Raw genomic sequence first — 15040 nt, forward strand, 5'->3', positions numbered from 1 at the left:
GAAGATTCTAGTACAACGCTGCATGCTACAAGAAAAGGAAGCAATGTGTTGTACTATCTAACATCTACACTTGATACTATCTGTTGGAAAGTAACTGTTGTGTTCCCCTAATATTTTTACAAACAGAAAATAAAGAGTATACCCAGCTAGTGACCATAGAAGTTAAGGGAGGAGGCTTACGAAATAGAGGCGTTTTCAAGAAATTTGGGCTCACATGGAAAATATGCGAAAGATATGTCGAAGACACACGCAGGTCGAACCGAATGAAGTGGAGATTATATGAAATAGGAGACAGAGTTCTCGTCGGCCACAGAGTCTTCTATTTTACTTAGCATAAAATCTCTACATGTACGTTCTTGAAAAGCGCCAGCGTCAGAACCAAGAGCGGTTAAACTTTGAAGGAGCAATGGCGGGAATTTCAAATTCAATGTCTAAGGGTAGTTATTCCAAGGAATCATACCTTGCAAGCGCCAAAGACATGGAAAAATCTCATGGAGCAGTTTCCATTTAGCTTTACTATCAGCCGTATATCAATTTAGGCAGTTAATTTATGTACTACTATAAATAAGTTATTTTTGTGTAAAATTAGGGGTGTTCGCTGGTATACTCGAATTACTCGTTAATACTCTGCCCAATTTCCGATTGTAGGAAAAAAAGAGTTGTTGAGTGCTTGATGTACGTGAATCACCACCATTATTTCAATGCATAAATTTTATCTTTCAGTCATTTATATTGACATTTTTACTTGTGCTTTATTTGTTGATCAACATTCGTTTTATACTTTCACGTTCATAAAAGAGTGATTTACACTTTATTTCGTCTAGAGAAAAATCTAGATCCAACACGCCCTGTCGATCACGAGTCACCACAGTAAGTCAGGATCTTAACATCTAGATTCATCGGTATTAGTAGACATAGGTTTGTCACCGTCGGTCACGAGTCACCTGGCAGTCGAACCTAACATTGTGTGGAAAACCATTGCACTGGACTCAGCCTTAGAAAACCGTTCCTTGGGCCATTTCCATCAACAGAGCTAGTGCAACCCCAAAAATCTTAGCACTTGTCTTAAGATCAACTGGTCGATCTTGCAAGTAAACCTTAGTTTTAGGACTTAGGGAGGGCCAGCGGTTGTTTATCAATTTCCACAGTAAACATGTTGGCTTTTAGAAAGGACTCTTCTATCTTCACAACGTCTCTTTCTCTGAAGACTGTAAAAGAAGATCAAGACTTTAGAAGAAATGCGTCTGGTTGTTGCTGCAATAGCCAAAGCCGAAGCTCAAGTATTCAAAGCAAGCGAAAGCTTATGAGAGAAGTTAAAGCTAAACAAAAAGAGAATGGAAATATGAAAATAGGATAAATCATGAAGAGAAAGAAGATTACTACAATATGCTGCCCAAATATTTATCAAATACATCTTTGTAGAATCATGTAAAAGCAAGGGATTATTGCTCATATCTTGCTAAAAAAAATTGTGTTATCTTTGTACTTAAACATTTGTGTAATTAACTTAATAGAAGTAATCATGTAAACACAATATTAATCAATTTCTATTGATTGTTCTTTGAGTGACTAGTCTTAGTCTGTATACTCAAGAAGACTTTGAAACGTTGGGAAATCTTATTTAGGGGATTAGTTAGGTCAGAATTCTTAAAGGAGTCATTGATCGTTATATCTCTTAGGGGACCAATTGGGTCAGAATTCTTAGGAGATCACTAATAGATTGATCAATGCTTTAATTGTTAATCACGACAGTTGGCCCGTGTAATTGTAATCATTTTGATGATTAAAGGAAATAAGTCTTTTTCGAAGACAAAATCACTTTGACGGGTCGACAGGACTAACATTTTCTAAAGGGAACCCGGATAACTGAATGTGTCATCTCTTTCTTTATTGCACTCGTTATTGTTTATCTTGCACGAATAATGTTTCTACAGGAAAAAGTTTTGAAAACCCAATTCAAACATTTTCCAGCAGGGCCGGTCCTGGCATTTTAGAGGCCCTGGGCAAATATTAAATTTTTTATATTTTAATTTATTATATAAAATAAAATTTAATAATATTTTTTTTATAAAATAAATTTAATTTATTATTCAAATTTTATTTTTAAAAAATTGAAAAGGTCCATGAATATATATATATATATATATATATATATATATATATATATATCGCATATTATATGAGAATGCCATATTTATATGAGAATGTGAGAATGAATCTGAACCATTGGATTTTAAAATAAATGATGGAGATTATGGGTGAATCTTTTTTTTCTCTCTCCTACCTCATTTATTTCAAAATGTAGGAGAGAGAAAAAAAAGATTGACCCATAATCTCCACCATTAATTTTTAAATCAAATGGTTCAGATTCATTCTCACGTTCTCATATAAATATGTCATTCTCATATGATACGCCCTCATATATAGCGCATATCATATGAGAATGCCATATTTATATGAGAATATGAGAATGAATCCGAACCATTGGATTTTAAAATAAATGGTGGAGATTATGGGTGAATCTTTTTTTTCTCTCTCCTACCTCATTTATTTTTAAATCCAATGGTTCAGATTCATTCTCACATTCTCATATAAATATGTCATTCTCATATGATACGCCCTATATATATATATATATATATATATATATATATATATATATATATATATATATATATATATATATATATATATATATATATATATATGATATATTTAGTTATATTAATACTAAAATGGAGAGAGAAATTATTTAAGGCAAACTTATAATATATACATAAAAAAATTATGATAATCAAAGATAGAGAAAAAAATTATTGATCAAAATAAAGATGGAGAGAGAAATTAGTTTCAATCCCACAACTAACACTATGGTCAGCAAAACATTAATTCTCTCCACATCATGCATTACCATTTATCACGTTGCTGTTGCTATTGTGGTTCACAAAGTATGATTGTAAAAACTACTTCTAATAGACCTACACCTTCTAGGTCCATGACTTTTACGTTGGTGTAACACTGTAACAAAATATGCGCTGTATTTGCTCGTTTACCATTCTACGGCATCTCTTATGCTTAGAATGAGTATTAATAATATCCTTTTGGCTGATGAAAAAAAAAATAGTTTCTTTGTGCTTTCAATTACCATAGTTCATTTTCAATTAGTGACATATATAGTGTCATTTTTATCCTTTTTTCATGCTTGTGAAAACATACTAAAGTAAGTGTTGGTGCTATAAGATTAAGGTAAAATGATGTGGTTTGGAGATGATCTAATTTGATTTTATTGATAATTGTGTACTAACTACGACACGTCTAAGCAATTGGATATGGGTTATAAGAGCTAATTATCGGTGGAATTTGAACGTTTCTAGTTCTTACACTTTTTTTATGCTGCTTTATCAGAAAACAATGGGTGATTTAAAAGAAAAGCCGTTTCTGATTTCACCACCGTTGTTACAATAAACAACGTTTCTACATTTATTTCTTTCACTTTGAGTTGAGTTGAATGGATTGAATGGATATCTGAAAAATATATTTGAATTATTTAAATAAATAAATAAACAGAATAAAAGAGTATTAAAAATTTGGACCTAAATAAATAAACAGAATAAAATAGTATTAAAAATTTAGTAGGTCCATTTAAAAAACTCAAATATGTATTATGGATGTAGACACTGCTTTGTTGTTTTTGGAATGTATATATTGACTTGTGTACTGACTATCACACTTCAATAATTGTGACATTATGTGTATTTGTGTACTTTACAATTATAATGGGTTTTAAGTTGGGGGTATTTCTAGCTGGTTATTGTGAGTACTAAATAACAAATTCCCATTAATATTTCTGATTTAAGGATTGAGTTTTTTATGGGTGTAAATCTCACATAGAGATGTCAATTGCATCTGTTAATGGGGATCCCTGTTAATGGGGATCCCTGTGGAAAATATCTGTGCGGAGATTCGAAGTTGGGGATTTTTTTCCCCGTGGAGATGGGGATGGAGGGAAAAGTTCCTCCGATAACACTTTTGGGCGGGGATTGGGAAAGTATCCTCCGCCCCGTGGATTCCCCGATTCCGACGATATATTTTAATTTGTATACTTTATATATATTTTTTATATATATATATATATATATATATATATATATATATATATATAATTATATAATTTTACATGAAAAATATTAATGTATTAGAAATTGAAGAGTCATTAGAAGTTATAGATTTGTCACACATAATCAACCGCTTGCGCTGGACGACATCGGTATTATGGTAGTAAATTAGTGGAAACACGGTAGCAAAAAGTTATGTTACTATTTATTTATTTATTTTTACATAAAAAATATTAGCAACATCAAGCTCTTTTGCTGTTTTTTAATTTATTATTGATACAAGATGTATTTTGATTTTTTTATAAAATAAAAGATGCAAATATATGCGTTTTAAAAGAAACAGAAAAAAATAACAAAGTACTAGTGTCATATTTTTGATCAAAAAGTGTAGAAATTTTGTTAAGATTCAATCTCCGTGGATATCCGTGGGGATCTGTGGGGATGGGGATGGGGGGAAATATTCCTCCGTGGCGGGGAATGGAGATGGGGAATAAATTTGAGGACGGGGCGGGGAGCGGAGAAGGATCCTCCGAACAATCTCTGTCCCGTTGACATCCCTAATCTCACACATTAGAGACTTTTCCAATATTAACTTTTCATGAAGTCTTTCATTGCACCATTATAGATAAAAAAAGTTTGAAATTTAATAAATAAATAATAATAATAATAATAATAATAATAATAATAATAAACAGTCATTTTTATCAAATAATATATCAGATTCAATAAAATAATATTAGTTTCATATTCAACATCATAATAATAATAATAACAATAATAAAAATTTTATACTTAACATAATAATAATAATAATAATAATATTAATAATAATAATAATAATAATAATAATAATAATTGTGCTCATTATTAATAGATACAGATATCCGCGATTATGAGCACAATAAAATATGTATTTGTGTCTAGGTAATCAAAACTAGATCAGACATCAAATTGGTGTATTTATGAGTTGTAATCAAAACTAGATCAAATATCGAACCAGTGTATCTATGGGTTCAGAGTTTTAAAGTTTGACCTGGGTTGAACTCAGATGCATAAATACATTTATATTTTTTAAATAGTAAAATTTTTTTGATAATTTTTATATTATTATTACTGAAGGGTTTTTTTTATAAACTTTTTATAGCCTTTTATATTTTTAATATATTAGATAGGGAGTTCAAAACTTTCATTTTATTATAATAATAATTAATAATCTAAAAACTTTATTAATTATTTGTTCAGGACTTTGTCGGGTCATTTTCTATGCATTGTGTAACATCCCGATTTTATTAGTTATTTATTTAATTATTCTATTTGGTGTTTTTTATCAATTATTTATTTTATTTAATTATTTGGTAGTATAATAATTATTTAATTATTGGATTAAGTATATATTTGTGTTATTTGGGTTAATTATGTTATTAGGGAGATATAACTAGTTGGGCCTAAATGGTAGAAATAGAATACTAAGTGAGTTTGTGGGTTAAGTCCAATATGAGAGAATACTAATAGTTTAGTGTAGTAAGAATTACACTATCATTTGGTAAGGAAGAGAAAGAGAGAGCTCAAGAGATAGGAAGAAAAAGAGGAGAACTTGAAGAAGAAGGAGATTCTTCGAGAGGTAAGGGTTTGACTTCCAGTTATTATGGTTCTATGTGATTTTATACAATTGGTATGTGATTTTATACAATTGGTAGGATGTATATTTAGGATTGGATTTCAGTTTGTGGGATTTTGGATAGTTAGGGTTTTGACAAAAACTCTTGGATTTGATGATGAAATGAGAGAAATTATTGTGTTAGATTTATACCCATAAAGAGTAATATATTAATAAGGTTGATATTGTACAATGAAATCTGGTGTTAATTTGGGGTTTTTGAATCTATAACATGTGAAAAATCGGTTTTGGGTTGAGTTGGGAGTGTGCTGAAAACGCCCGAATTTTTCTGTTTTTGGTGTGATCCATCAGGCTAAGGATTTGTTCCGCCAGGCGAGCGTTCACCGGGCGAGACCAGCAGGCGAGAGGGGTAAAAATATGACCAAGTTTCTGTCCCAGAGCGTCGGGCGAGTGAAAGCTTCCGCCGGGCAAATGTGTCATGTTTTGTAAAAATTTCTAAAAGGTATAACTTTTGATCCGTAACTCCGTTTTAAGTGTCGTTCGAAGCATTAGGAAGCTAATGAAATTGTCTTTATGATAGAAATAGAATTGTTGACACTTGATGATTAATTATGATGTGGTTGTATAATAACATGTATTTATGTGAATATGTGTTACGGCTTGATGGAATGTGAATACTTTGTGTGGATATGGTATATTGTATATGATTCATGACTGTGTGTAAATGAATATATGCTATTTGAATGTACCTTGTGATGGATAATTACTTGATGTATGTTGATTTGGTTAGCACTTGATAAATAAATTATGATGTTGTTGTGTGAATAACATGTAATTATGTATAAGTGCGTTATGAATTGAATGTGAATAATATTGTAATGATATGTTATGTGGTGTGAAATTCATGATTGTTTGTAAATGAGTAAATGCTATTTGAATGCTATTTAATTGGAAAGAGTAATTGATGCATGGTGTGCAACGTTTGGTGGATAATTCATATGAGTTAGATTATTGTGATATGCGTGTATGGTTAAGATTGAGAGATGTTCTTAATTTGTGTAACACCCTATTCCCCATCGCTATTTTAATGAATAAAATAAATCAGAATAAATAAAAATTTCAATAGAAAACATCAAGAATAGGATGTTACTTCGCCATAAACATTAAAAACACATATGCTCAGGTTTATAAAACTTAGATACATAACACACTTCGGATAAACCGACAACATCATCATTATAATCCTTCAAAACATCAACTTCTTTATTATTGCAGCGGAAAATAAAACATAACTATTCAGCAATATCTTTACTCATAAAAAATTCCAACGACTATATAAATAAAAGAGAGTTACACTACTCTCAAAATCATCCACATAAAATAACAATTCAACAATTAAAACATATAAGCGTTCATCCCTCCCCGGTGTTACGTATCAGAGCATGACACCGACTCGACACGCACGACGTCTAACCTCGCCTATATCGGATCACCTGCACGTTACCCATGTAGAGGTAACATTCAAACAGAAGGGGTGAGATATCAACGACAATATAATAAAGGGCTTAATTATAAGAATATGACAGATACATCAAGTTAGATCCTAAGTTCAACAATATATAGTCATGCTTCATAATTGATTACAAAAACACCCACAACATCATCATCATTCATCATAGACATATATTGGTTATATAATACAACCTCATCATCACATCATCAAACAACTCAAAATGCAATGCAGTGTTACTGACACGACATCATGCACGTGGTACCAAAATCTTTGCAAATGCCATCTGTGGGCAATGACTAAATTCATAATGCTAAATGAAGGCAATGACTAACTTCGGAATGTCGATCCTTCACAATAATAATCATCTTCGTTTATTATGTAATGCATGGGACACACATACAACAATATCCTCATGCAACTACCAAACAACGGTATCAAACACAATGCCACACAGGCAATCAACATCAATATCATCATAACACAACATACATGAGGCAGCCATACTGCTCTCGCATCATCTTCATATACAACATAATACTTCGTATTAAAACACATACAATATCAATATGGATATTGGATTTCTTCCCTTAAAATATTAAGATATTGTTGTAGAAATGGTTATCGTATGATAGAAAATGTTTTTAGCTTTCTAACGATTCGAACGGCTCGTCAAACGGACACCCGAGTCAAAAGTTATGATCATTTTAAATTCTTAAAATCTGGGTTCATTCGCCAGGCGAGACCTTCCATTCGCCCGACGCTCTATCACAGAAAATTGGCCAATTTTTGGCCTTCTCGCTCGCTGATTCGCCCGGCGATACCTTTCTTTCGCCCGGCGAATCTGATAGCACAACAAACCAGAAATGTGCAATTTACACCGTTGGAGGCCTTCCGTACATCCGAATTCGATTCCGTAAAAAGTCCCAATTTTAGAATTTGAAGTCCTACAATTATATACCATTTATAACAGCCTAAGACACCTATATAGAGGTTTTAACATCATACATTTATCAAGGATTTATCCATACCTATATTCAAATAAGGGTTTTTACCAATTTTATCGATCTTCATTCTAGGCTCATTAATCTAACAAAACTCCAAATACAACCTACTAGTATCTAATCACTTATGAAATTCATGATAACATAGATAAAACATATTCTTCACATCAATTATATACATTCAATCTTAAAGATTATCTATACCTAAAACCTAACATGTCATCATCATCTACCTATAGTTATACCCAATATTAGATAGTCGGAACCCCACCCTTACCTTGGGTTTTTTATTCCTTAAGCTCTTCCGCACTACGCTCTTTCTTCAAACACTATTGCTTCCTCTTCTCTCTTTATCCGCTTCACTTCTCTTTTTGTACAGAATGATACTATCTAACCTATAATTTTCCTCATATGATTACTTAGCCCCTTGGACCCCTAATTCAATATTCCAATTTCTCCTTTATTATTTAATTAATTAAATAATAAAAGACTAATTATTATAATATTCTACTAATAATTAGATATAATATTATTACTACCAAATATTTCACTATACCCCCATATTTCTACGTCTTTAGTTATGCACCCTTAAATCTCAACTCTTTTATTTGCTAAGGCTACTACATTTCTCGCTAAGCAATCCCACACGTAACAACACCACATCAGACAAGGCTAATATGTACGTTACATTATTCGCCAAACGCATCGCATCACATAATTATTAAAAATTAAAAATAATCTAATTTAAAACGGGGCGTTACAATTTTCATATGTTGTTGTTAAGTTGCACATGTACAATTTTGTTAAGAGGCAATGGGTTATAGTTCTCGCGGAGACTAGTGACTTGTCCCCAAGGTCAGAGAGAGGGCTTGAAAGCTTAGAGAACGGGCTTTTTGCAGGTTATCTGTTTGGGAGATGGATCCGGTATGTCCGGTAAGTGTAACACCCCATATTTTCCAGTATTTAATTTAATTAGAATTTAAATTAATTATTTGGATTAATTGGCATTTTATTGGATTAATTGAAGAAATTGTGAAATAACGATATTGGGCCAGTGTCGTGCTTAGAAAAGGGGAGGTGTTAATTGGGAGGACTTTTACTAAAGTTGGGTTATTTTTTCATAAAACAAGGAAATAAGGAAAAAGAGGAAATTAGAAGCAAAAGATGAGAAGAGCAAAGAATGTGAAAGAGTAAAGGGAAGAAGAGAAGAACATTAAGGGCATTTGGCTAAGGTAAGGGATGACAATCCTTTTAGCCTATATTATCAGTTTAGATATGATAGTATTGATTATGTATGTTGCTTGTTGCAATTGAATATATGTTAGGTTTAAGATTTTGGGGTTTTGGGAGTTTTAGAATATTTGTGTGATTTTGATGAATTTAAATGAGTTGAGAGTACGGTTGATTTTGAATGACCTATAAATGTGTTAGTATTGTGGTAGAACATGTGAATTGATGCTATTTTGGTGTGATAAACGTTTTGGTGCGATTGGAGTGAAATTGGGAGAAGAGGAGTGCCAAAATCGCACAGCAAAAATGTTGTTTCTAGTGCAGAGCGTCGGGCGAGCGTGCGCCTACACGTCTTCGCCGGGCGAGCGGGTGGCAAGCTACTGCCACAGAGCGCCAGACGAGCCAATCAGGGCGCCGCGCGAATGAGCCTTGGTTTGCAAAATTTATAACTTTCATATCTTTCAAACTGTAGGTCCGTTTTAAGCATCGTTTTGAGCGTTGTAAAGCTAATAAAATATTTTATGGTATGAAATGATGAGACGGTCTGTAGTTCGATTTTATTTTAAAAATCCTGATTTAATTTATTTTGGTGAGTTTATACATTTTGTGCATAGATTGATAAGTATGACAATGTGGTAATATGGTGATGATATGATTGTGATATTGATTGTGATGTTGAGTGTGATTATGTATGATTGATTATTGAATGATGCTGAATCATGAACATTCTGAGTCTAGTGTTGATATCGGTGAGTTATATTAAGATGAAATTGTTAATCGTATCGGTGACGAAGGTGAATATGTTATATGTTGTGCATGTATTCATAATCATTTTTTATGGCTGAATCCCAGTGACGTTTGAATCAGTGGAGTCATATTTCCCACTATGTAGAACGGTGGTTTAGAGTTGATTATTATACTCTCGTTTTTATTGGTTTTTAGATTATGTTTAATTGGTTTGTGGATCAGTGATTTCGTATTGACCATGGAAGGTTTATGTTATTCAGTTTTTAAATTATTTCCGTTGTGTTGAACATGGTTTACTGAATAATAGTATTCTATTCCTCGTGAAGTCATGACAATCAATTTGATATTTGGTTTCTTTTGAATTATGACATCCTTGTTTCATGTTTACTCTGAATTTTATTTTATATTCCGCATGGGTTTAGAAGGGTGTTATAGAAAGGATAACATAGTTGGTACCACATGAATGAGTTTCATATGTTGTCGTCGAGTCACATGCATTATGATTTGTGGATGCTATGTGATGATATGATCTGTGATTGTTATGTTGGATGTTGTTTTGAGCTTTGTTGCATATTTGACTATGTGAAATAGATTTGAGAAATGTTATTTACATGATTATGCAAGATGTGATGAATTCTTATTTATATATATATATATATATATACTAGTACTTAGACCCGTGCGAGGCACGGGTAAATATTTTCTAAGAAAAATTTTTAATTTAAAAAACATTTATAATTTACAAATTCTACTTATAGATTTCTATTGTATAGATAAAATGTCATCGTTATTAATAATATACATAAAAAGATTATTTAACTAAATTTATTTGTAAATTATAAAATAATTTGAGCATTTCTAATTTTTTAAAATTTTGTAAGTTTTTTATAAAAAAATAACTCGTTAAATAATTGTATCAACAATTGACTTTTTTCCGTTTATAAAAATATTTGTAACTAATTCCCGTTTATAAGAATAATTGCATCAACAATTAATTTTTTCCCGTTTATAAAAATATTTATAACTTATTACAGTTTATAATATTAATTGTATCAATAGTAAACTTTTTCATATTTATAAAAATATTTGCAACATATTTCAGTTCATATAATTGAATTAATCAATCAAAATTTTAAATGTCTTCCATAAAATTAAATATGAGTATTATCAATTAAATAATAATTATAACTATAGTATAAGTCTTTAAATTACATAAAAGAGTTTAATAAATATGTATTCAGAAAGTTGCCGAAGAAGCAAATCAAAAGATAAAGAAACATTAGTTCGATTCCCAGACGGAACAATCTTGCTTGGCCAGTGCGCATGCCTCTCCGCACGAGCCGGATTAGTGGCCCACCTGTGGTGGGTCGACACCGGTGCAAATAGCAAAAAAAAAAAAGATAAAGAAACATCAAATCTATTTAGAGAAAGGCGGATCACGAAACATTATTACACATATTGGAGGACGACGGGTCGCGCGTCGTTTGGATCATAAATACAATTTTTAGTATATAAAAATATTTAGACAAAATCATAATCCATATTATTAAAAATATAAGTTTTAAATCCTTGTATTATATCATATTTACAATTTTAACAAACCTAAACAGCTCCCCATCAAATTTCAGTTCTAAATGAATATTTACACTTGTATTTTAAAATTTCAGTTCTAAATGAATATTTTCTCTATCTTTTTTTTAGGAGAATTTCATAATATAAGTTTAACTCTACAACATTTAATAAATTTAAAAAAAATAATAATTTTTTTGATAATTTATTGAATAATTTTAAATAAAAATATTACAAATTTTAAAAAAATGTAAATAATAATAATAATTTTTAATTTATATAAAATTTAGTACTTAGTATGATTGATAATAAAATATAATGATAATAATTAAAAATTAAATTAATTATTTATAATAACTTCTTAGAGATATTTTTGAAATTCAACATATTCTCACTCTTAAAATTAAGCGTAAATATGTTTTTATATTTTTTTAATAAAAATTACATGGTTGAATCTCACAAATTTAACGAACTTTAAAGTAAATTATAAACTTGGTTATTTTTTAATTAATGGTCCTCTTCAATTTTCTCCTTCTTAATTTAATTTTATAGCAGTTATGTTTATTTAAGTGGCAATTATTATTATATTATTAGCATATTAGTGATAATTATAGTATAGTATATTATCTAGGTTTTGTTTAAAATTAATTGAGAAAGATAGAGGGAAGTTCTTTATAGTAGAATTTGATTGGAAAATAGATTATTTTAGTATTCAGAGGTGCAGGGATTTTTCTAATCTGTATCAAGTTAGTCTTTGTCATAACATTGGTTTCTAATCTTATGAAATTGTAGTAGTGGGATAAATAACTAATAAAACCATAGACTTTTCAGTGGAATGTGAGAAAAGATCACTAAAAAAATTTGACAAACTACCAAAATTTAAAATCAAATTGAGTAAAAAAACAAACAAATAGTGTTTTACAAATGAAAAATAGACAGATTAATAGAAATTCTCTCTAATCATAAAAATATAATAAAGTTTCTCTTTTAATTAAAAATAAATTGTAATAGTGATCATAAGTAAACAAATTAAAATTTTTAAAAGTAATAAATGAGATGATAAATTAATTAAAACTACAATAAATAAATAAAAAGTACGAAATAAATTCTTAAATTTATTATAAATTTAAATTTAAATTTGGTTAATTATGCTTTAATATCAATATAACTAATATATGTCACAATGTTAAAAATAAAAAAATGAAATATATTTTATATATTATAAAACGTATGTTTTTTAGTTGTTAATTGTAGAAAATTGTTTTTTTAATAAAAATAATTTACTAATTTAATAGTTTTTAAATCAAAAACCATTTAATAATTATTTATTATTAATTTATTTGTAATTTTAAAATTAATTATTTGTAACATACATAATTAAAAAAAGAAAGTACTTTATTTCCCCTCTTTGAATTTATATATTGTTTTAAGTAAATATGAACAATAATTTTATTATCATAAAATTTCTGTTTTTATTAAAAATAAATTGTAATAGTGGTCATAAGTAAACAAATTAAATATTTTAAAAGCTATAAATGAGATAATAATTCAATTCAAACTACTATAAATAAATAAAAAGTATGAAATAACTTCTTAAATTTATTATAAATTTAAATTTAAATTTCATTAATTATGTTTTAATATCAATATAAGTAATATATGTCATAATTTTAAAAATAAAAAGTGAAATATATCCTATATATTTTATATAAAAGTCGATATATTTTATATAAAATTTGTAAGTTATTGAAATATATATATTTTCCATTTATTTATAAATATTTTTTAGACAAACAATTTTTTTTTATAATTATCAATCTTTTATTTTAATACAGCAATAATTAAATTATTTATTGGAGAGAATGAAATGAATGTGATTAAATTATAAATAATAAATGATATTAAAAAAATAATTAATGTCATAAAGAATAATATATTTTATGAATATTGTAATAACAATTCTATGTTTTAAATGACACTAAATACTTTTTGTTTCTTTTAATTTTTTTTTACTTAATTTGTATTTTCATTCAATGTTCAATTATTTAAAATTGATTTTTATTCAATATTCAACTATTTTTAAATTGGTTTTTCTGATTTTTTATTTAAACTTGTTAATTAATTGCTACATTATAACATGATATAAATTATAGTAAAAATATATATTTATAGTACTTATGATGTGAGATGAGGTGATATGTGTTAAGTTTTAATAAGACTTTGAGGCAATTTGCTCTTCTATCTCTCTTAAACCCGAATTTATTTCTTCCATCATTATCCAATAGAAATATCTCTTGCCTCTTGCCTGCAGATTTATTTTAGTGATCAAGCAAATCAGAGATACAAATTGTTCACAAATTTACGATAATAAAATAAAGATTGAATAAAATTCAATCAGACCAGGAATAGAATTCAATCTTTTGTAGAAGTTAGCTGGTCTCGGCGCTGAAATCGCATCCTACACACCGTTTGCCAAAACAACAAACACCTTGAGTCCACAAAAATCAAACACAACATATAACTAAACAAAGGATTAAACCATCAACAACGTCACCTGTCTAGCCAATTGACCATGACCACTATACAAAGAAACCCAATTCCAATAAATTTATATTTTGCAAAACAAAAAAAAACTTCTACCATATCATGAATAAATATATTATAAGTATAAAGATACATGCGATGTTACACGAAAAATAGTTCTCTGCCTGCAACTTTATTTTAAGTTTCATATAACTTTGATAAAAAATTGCATTAGAAAAAATATGAATGTTCTGAAAAAAGCTTGACTTAATTACACATCCTTGACCAGTAACATTGTTAGCGATATCAACATCAAGCATCCTAGAGAGAGGAAAATATTGAGGTTGGGTGTAGAATGGAGATGAACGGACATAAAATCTGCATCATTATAAAAAATAACCACTCATCAATTATTATTTTTAACAGGAAAATATTACAAAAATATTGCAGTCCAAAACACACAACCCTTAACTAATTTAACAGATAGCCAAACAAATTGCAACACAAAATACTAACCCTTTTAAGCTACTGAGATGAAATAATCTTTTGTAACCTTGAATCGATTCAGTAGAGGGGAAAGAAGAGAGTCAAGCTTTTATATCTAACCTCCTCATTGAAAGATCCAAGGGTGGAGCTATCCTGCACTTGTAAAACATTTCATCAGAAAATATATTAAATAAGTTACCGACGACGAAACGGGTGATGGTGGATTGGGTTTACTTTG

At 29.2% G+C, this 15040-nt stretch overlaps 1 long non-coding RNA gene across 1 annotated transcript; it reads right to left on the reverse strand.

The window, feature by feature from the left end:
* Positions 1 to 13867: 13867 nt before the first annotated feature.
* On the reverse strand, positions 13868 to 14332 carry LOC131611535 (uncharacterized). Its single transcript, XR_009286969.1, has 2 exons — positions 14194 to 14332; positions 13868 to 14098 (listed from the first exon to the last, which is right to left on the reverse strand). It is a non-coding gene; the product is annotated as an uncharacterized LOC131611535 (long non-coding RNA).
* Between the last annotated feature and the right edge of the window lie 708 nt (positions 14333 to 15040).

This window comes from Vicia villosa, linkage group LG6 (genome assembly GCF_029867415.1).
Source record: "Vicia villosa cultivar HV-30 ecotype Madison, WI linkage group LG6, Vvil1.0, whole genome shotgun sequence".
NCBI lineage: Eukaryota > Viridiplantae > Streptophyta > Magnoliopsida > Fabales > Fabaceae > Vicia > Vicia villosa.